A 7732-nucleotide genomic window follows, 5' to 3' on the forward strand; every position below is an offset into this window, starting at 1 on the left:
ATTTTATTTTTTCTGTGGTGCTTAGGAAGCTTTCTTCCTCAGCACCTCTAAGGTTTGGCTAGGTCTGTTCCCTCCTTGCCTCAGCAGCTTCTCAGTTTCCCTGCAGGAGCTGCAGATTCTCAGAAGGTTCCTACAAGCCTTTTCCATCCCAAACCTCTTCTGCCTACTGCTCAAAACACATTAAAAGCTTCCCTCTCCCTTAGCAGGGGCTTCATCCTGAAACTTCTCCAAGGGCAGCACAATACTTGCTCTGTGGAAAAGAGACACACACGATTCTGTGGGATTTTCAGCCCTGGAGCACCTAAGTAGTATGTGTGTGACACCAAGCACAGCAAATAGCATCTGGCAGCGTCCTATGTCCTATGCATCACACCTACTGCAGGCGCACTCAGACAGGACACAACAGATGAAAATACTGATATGTTAAATCAGCTGTACCTCAGCAGATTTAGACTACACCTTGATAAAACTATCCTGAAGTAAAAAACATTCAGTAAATTCCTGAATTAAAAAATATTCGGTAAATTCATTGCTATTTGGTAAGATTCAGCATCTCAGACAGCTCAGGAGTTGTCCAAGATCTTAAGCTTTCCTCTGTGCCAATATCCCTTTTTTGTGCCATTATCCATTTTTTGGTTCACTATTTGATCTTTTAAGTCATGAGGAGTTTGTGGAGCTGGCAGCTTTACTTAGAACGATCCACTATTCAAAATACAAATACAACTCCTCAAAGTTCAACAGAAATTATGGGTGGAAGAAAAGTTACTTCTCTCTGATATTGTAGATATTTTCCCAATCTTTATAGTAGTAGTAACTGTTTAAACACCTTTCATTCTAACTTTAAAACCTATTTGCTCTTGAAAATGAAATTACAACACATCATCTGAGCTCTGAATAATTCTTATGAAAGCTAAAGCCACATCCATCAAAAAGCAGGTGTACTTTGACTTTTTAGGTTGACTTAGTGGTAACTTACCTTTTTCACTATAAGCTAATTTTAAAGAATTCTCTTTGTATAATTTGCATTGCTGCTTTCTTCATCCCTTAGGCTATATTAGAGACATGGAAGTGATTTTTCTCAACTGCAACTTGCAAACTTAGTAAAAAAAAAATAAAATAAAATGTAATTTACACCAGGAGAGGAGAGCAGATAAAGGAGGCTGTTAAATGCAAACCAGATGTTGAAATGAAACACAGCAATTTCCTTTCAAACATTCTACTTATTCTGGGAAAAATAATCAAGTGGTGCTCATTAATACATACTTATCATATCTTTGTTCAGCCTTCAGGTAAGAATGAGCGACCAGAGAGGCTTTGGACTCTGCTAGTCTCCCTTCAGATGCTGGATCTCAGAGACGAGCTCAACTCCACAAAGCTCTCAGGATGCCTGCAGGCATTCTTCACCTTGTCTCAATCATCTGCATGCAGGAACTTCTGTGAGTCTGATACAAGGCATGTGTATCCCACACCTTAAGCTTTTAGTTCTTACTTTCACATCAGACCTAGAAATAAGCTTAAGGCTGAAAAAATGACCCTTAAAACCATTATTGTCCTTCACTGGCACCAGATCACATCAGTACAAGGTACTTAATTTGCTCTGGCTTTTTAATATAAATCAATCATTCCAAAAGTTCATACACATTATTCTTGTAACTTTTTTTTGGTTAATAATTAAAGACACAATGACATCTAAAATAAAAAAGCTTAAATATTCTAAAGCCATCTAATTTCATTATGCAAATGGGATAACATGTTAATAACAACACATGCCGTTCAGTAATATGACTTGACTTTGTACTTAGTCATTTCATTAATTATGTGCAAGGTGGAAAAGTAAATTTAGGTCATAGTCAGGTAGCGCACACATGCGGAAGCACACCATAAAGTATACCTGTGATTACAGCATTTAAATGGATTTTTGCATGTATGTATTAGTTGCCCTTGTAATTTTCAGTGTAAAGTAAGGGACATACATGGGAGTTGATCAAATTATAAGTTATTTATTTATTAAATAGCCCACCCTGGCCCCACACACCCTGCTGGAGCACACAAGCTCATGCACAAAGGAGCTGCTCCCTTCCACCCAAAAGGAGAGACACAGCCCTCCCATCCAGCTGTCAGCTTTCTTCTGTGCCCTGTATCAGCTTGGACACAGCAGACAGACTGATTTCTTGCTAGGCACATACACGCCATACCAGAGGCATCTGTATGCTGCTCAGGACTTGAGGAGACAAACGGGGCTGGAGATCCATGACTAACAACCCCAAACAGCCCTTGACTGCTGGACTGATCCTCATTCAAGAGGCTGCTGGATAGCAGTTTAACAGCATCTTCAGTTCCTGCAGTGTTGCTCTTCTGCCCTACAATGCCTCAAATTTGCTCACCATCCTACCTAGTTATTACAGCACATGGAGGGAACACAAATTCCTACATGCATATTTTAAGACTGGTAATTTTGGTTCATATGAAACCGAACAGTTGGCATCTTAGACTTCCGCCAAGACTTCTTTTCAGGGTTTGCCACTCACCTTGCTGAAAGAAAACACTTCAGCTTGCAGTTCAGGGTTACTACCCAAGCATCTGTGACTGACACAAGGCTTAGAGACTAAGTAAAAGATGCAACGTGGACAAGCTGCATTCTGACTAATCATTACTGGGGCTCTTGTTTAGTGGCTGGCCTTCGACAGGTGCTGATTTTATAACCTGGTGACGTACCTACAAGGAAGCAGAAGATACATTGGTCATTAATCTGCACTAAAAAAGGGGACAATTGTGTCACAGCAAAACGTAAGCTATTGAAGAGTCTGGCATAGCCTCACACTTCTCCACAGTGATGGATTACAGCAGAGCAGTTAGTATTTAGAATAGTGAGTGTTGGGAAACCTAAGGCGAAAGAAGAATTTCCAGTTTGGGGGAAGAAATGAGATATGCTCTCCTTCCAGGGACAGATTTCTGCTGTGAGGTTAAGAATGGGATGTTGGCTATGCACAACCATTTCTGCTCAGCTGTCCCTTCCAGACTGAGGCAGGGTAAGTTCCTCAGGGAATGTGAAGCATATGGATGTAGTTTCCTAAACACTTAGCAAGTATATATATATATATAAAAAAAAACTAGACACCAGACACTGTATTTAACTTCTTTTGTTTTTGCTGCAATAGTTTCAGATTAAGTTTTTACCTACAATCAAAACAAGACCTTTCATGAAAAATAGAAAAATCCCATTTTGAATGAAGGAAAAAGGTCCTCTATTTGCATGTGTTTATACAAATCCAGAAAGAGGCAATCGGATCAAAGTAGCATATGCGCTTTGACTTAAATAAGCTGCAAAAGGTTTTCATAAGCACGGGCTGATACTCAAAACCGTCAATCATTTTTGCAGTATTATGATAACTTTTGGGGTGAAATGCAATAATAATCTCTCACTACAGAAAAATAGATATAAGATTAAATTGTAAAAATATGGTGATAAGTTTGGCTCTTGACTAGAGTCTTTCTGAAGACTGCACAGATGCAAATCAGCTGAATTGAATCTTTAATCTCTACATTCAGATAAGATTTCTGCCATATTCTGAAATACGAAAAGTAATGATGGGATTCATGTGACTTACTCTGCATTCAACCAAAACACACTTAAAAGTGAGAAACAAAATCAGCAATTTAGATGACCAAAGACTGTACACACCAATTCTGTAACTTTTGCCTGTGAAACTATAACCATAAATCCTGCTCTATTATGCACCTGTGTCCTGTTGGAGCGTATGCTGTCTGTGCACAAATAAACAGAATTAAATTCCCCACAAGCCTGTAGTCATGGTGCTGTGGCTGCACCTCTTTATACCAGCGGTCAATTTGGTTTTTGGTCCATTATTTTTCAGAATTTGGCAAGAATGTGAACTGTTGCTCCTGAAGAAGTTGAATCCTTTAGTTGGCTGCTGTTTGTCCCATTCCCTCCAGGGATATGTCCCAGGCAAGAGCAGCAAGAAGGCTTTACCCAGCAGCAGCCACGCTGCCCTTGCAAATTGTGTTGACCTTTCTGAGGAGGTAGCAGAGAGACATCTCACGCACCACAAGGACTCTTAGGACTAAACAAAGCACAGGAGCACACAGCTTCAGCATAGGCTCAGAAAGTTTCACATTGCCTGGAGCTGTAAAAGCCTCCGGTTAGTCCTGAAAACACCATCATAACTAGCAGTTAGATCCTGATTGTTCTCAGACAACAGCTGCTTCTGGGACCTTGATAACTCATTTGTTATGCTGCACCTTTTATGAGCACAATTAACAAGTTATGTCAACTTACAGAGTAAAGTGCATTAGCCAGCCTTATTTGTCCTTTTCAAAACATTCCTGTAACTACAACAATTTTGATGTTACCTCAGGAGATTTATGATTCACTTCCCATCTTCTTTAGCATTTGCACTTTGGTAGAACCTGAAAGTCACAGCCAGGAGTAGGCCCCACTCCATGAAATACCACATATGCTAATCCTTTTTTTAAGCTAGCTATTACTCAGTCTCTGTGGGAGGCAGCCCTTGCCAAGCTTTTTAAGGACAAAGTAATTCCACCACAAAATTCAGAACACTAACATTGATATTTCTCTTTAATGTTTTAAGAGTTATGTGTTCTAACTGTGTACTATGCATAAATTCAACACACAGTCAGTTTTCATAAAATAGTTTCTCCTTTTTTGCATTGATTACAGATTTGTTCTATGAACCAATTTTGAAGAGGTGCAACTGAAACTAGTGTAAACATCTGTGCCTGTTGAATTTGGCTGTCATCAAGTAGACAGACAATTAAGGTAGGCAATAATTTAGGGAGGACAATACCTGCTCCACATCTGAGCAGAGGTATAATGTGAATAGAACAAGAACTCCTTTCCAACTAAATCAAAATAGCCAGGAGTTACTGTGACTGCTGCTTGGTGTGAGAGGTGAACAGGGCAGCAGCTGTACAGGAACAAAATGCAGGACTCTGTCATACAGAGAGGCACAACAAAGAAATCACTTGGCATTTCCAAGCACATTCTGTTTACCAAGCAACATCCTACAATTTGCTTTTCCTGAATTATCTTGTTGTTAGTTACATCTCAGGAGAAAATATCAAAACGTCACACTGAGTGATACAAAGCCAACTTGAATTTTTAGTATGAGGATAAATAGCATCATCCACTAAGGAGAAAGCTGAGCAAACAAGAATCACAATCACCAAAGACTACAGTCAGAGCATGCCAATGAACTCAGCTGTTGTACCATGACATAAATATTGCCCAATGTGACCAAAATACTTGTGTAAAGATGTAGATCTGATAATCATAACTCAGACAACATTAAGAAGACGTATTTCAATTTATTTTTGTTTGGTTTTGTTTCTACTGCACAATAAAAATCCTTCCTGGATGCCAGTATCTTAGTTAGCTTAGCTTCTAACGCGACTCTGAATGTTCCAAGTGAACCTGGGTTAACAGTATCACAAATGTGCTTACAAATAAAAACATCTCAAATATTGGTATAAAACCCCTGCTCAGTAACTCTTAGGTGTCCTGGAGAAAATACTTTTTTTACTACTGATTGTAAAAGAAAAAAAAAGTAGGACACTTTCAGTAACATCTTCCACGAGCTTGTGCAATCCCTTAGTGTCACAGATTTGCAAAGAAAAAGCATTACAAAACAGAGCAAGTCTCCGTAAACTTCTCTGCTAACCTGATGTCCTACCATATGGTTTAGTCATGCCTCCTGAAATTATCCGTCTTCCTTCTCCCTCTTAATCTCTATCCCAGAGCCCAAACTAACATTATTAATTTCCCTACAAAGTCAAAGAAACAGGGAATATATATTTAGCATTAGGAGGATCCAAAGATAACATACTTAAAAGCTTTGGCATTTTGAGTAGGCAGAGAAAATTGGCTTAGGCTACTTTTAGAGTGCTTTCAAGTTTCTGCTCAAGTCACTTATCTTTTGAAGTCATTGGTTATTTTGTAGTTATTATTTCTGTAAGTTGCATACATTCTGCTCCATGCTGTCCACACTACAAGGCAGCTATGCCACCTCAGGAGAGCTTTATTTCAACAAATACTTGACTGAGTCAGAGGTAACGAATAGCCTAAGGGAAAAGAGAGAACAATTGCAAATACATTGTTAAATACTGAATAGTAATCCTCAGGTAGTTCTACCAAATGTTGGCAAATTTTACATTGCTGGAAAATGCAACTAGCTTTACAGCCCTTCATTTAGGAGAACGTACATAACTCATTTATGGTCCAAAGCCCTGTGACTCTTCCCAAATCCATGCCACTAGCCATGCCTACCCTGCAATGTGTGTAATATCATCATCTATGTTTAAATATAATATAAACGTATAGAAAATAAGTCAGCTTCACCTACTTCCGTACTCTTTGATCATGTCCCCAAATCACGATCTAGGGTACAAAATGCAAAAAAATAAGATTTCTATTCTGGCCTTGGTTTAGTACAGTCTCCTTAATCCCATCTTGTACAGCTCTGGATGGACTCCTGCTCGCTGGATGGATTCCCTTGCTGCTCAGTGCTGCACATTAGTGCCACACTTCACAAATTTGCTCCAATTTGTTAGGATTCCCTTTGATACTTTGGAGTTTGCAAGCTCCAGCAATAGCCTGGGGAAGCACTTACTACATCTGAAAGGATCTCCCTTTTGGGAAGGAGTTTTCAGCTTCAGCAGACAGGAATCCCTCCTGCTAACAGGTGTTCATGATCGAACCCAACAAGCACACAATTTTTTTCTGACTGTGAACTGCAATCAAAATGACAATTATGCATTTGCTCATGTCCTTGATAAAAGCTCATTTAGCCCAGAACATTAGGCTGATTTTTTTTCCTGCTGTCTTCTTTCACATAGCTTTAAGTTGAACATAAAGTCATTTTTTCTCCCAAACAAAATGTGAAATAACCAGGTTTCAGAGCTCCTGGTACCATTTGTCGTACCATCAGTACTCAAAGGGGATCTTCTCATTATCTGGTACACTCAGTGATGGTTAGAGTCCACATGGGGTTTGTAGTGGGAGAGGTGATTATTATTCTACGCCACATATATCTGCAGTATAGGTATCTTCTGTAAGGGAACGCACTGGAAGCACCTACAGCAGCAATCTTAAGCCACAGAATGAGGCACGCCTGCCCTCCAACAGCAGGGGACGTTCACCCAGTAGCAGGCAACGAGATGTTGTCCCTCTGCTTTTTCTGAATATATGTGCTATAACTAGAAAGAGCATTATTGGGAAGTTTGCTGAGCATTCGGCAGGCCTCAGGAGTTTCCACACCACATTTGCTGTGGGGTTGTCAGCCTGTTTGTAGCTAAATCTCCCAGGAAAAGAATGGCAATATTCTGTGTCACACGGAACCGAACTCCCCCGCTTACTCTCCTGAGCTGCTGCTACCACCTCATCCTTTCTCCTTCATTTTCCCCATGTTTCTGTAACACCTACACCTTCCCTCCTGGGACTCCTTGTCTTTCCATTGCTTCAGGGCTGTCTCTGTTGTCTCTTACTAAATACTAAGAACCTGCAATAACCTTCTCTTCATTCCTGTCCTCCTGCTACCCCTCATCTTTTGCTGTCATTTACAACTCTAGAGGAGGAGACACTCAATGAGTCTCTGGCAGTGCCACATAAAATATATTCAGTGTAGGCAGAAAAAGAAAGTGCATAAAGTACGCTGTAAAAATCATTCTTAAGATGCTAAACCATTATTAAAGCAAA

Source organism: Oxyura jamaicensis, chromosome 6 (genome assembly GCF_011077185.1).
Source record: "Oxyura jamaicensis isolate SHBP4307 breed ruddy duck chromosome 6, BPBGC_Ojam_1.0, whole genome shotgun sequence".
NCBI lineage: Eukaryota > Metazoa > Chordata > Aves > Anseriformes > Anatidae > Oxyura > Oxyura jamaicensis.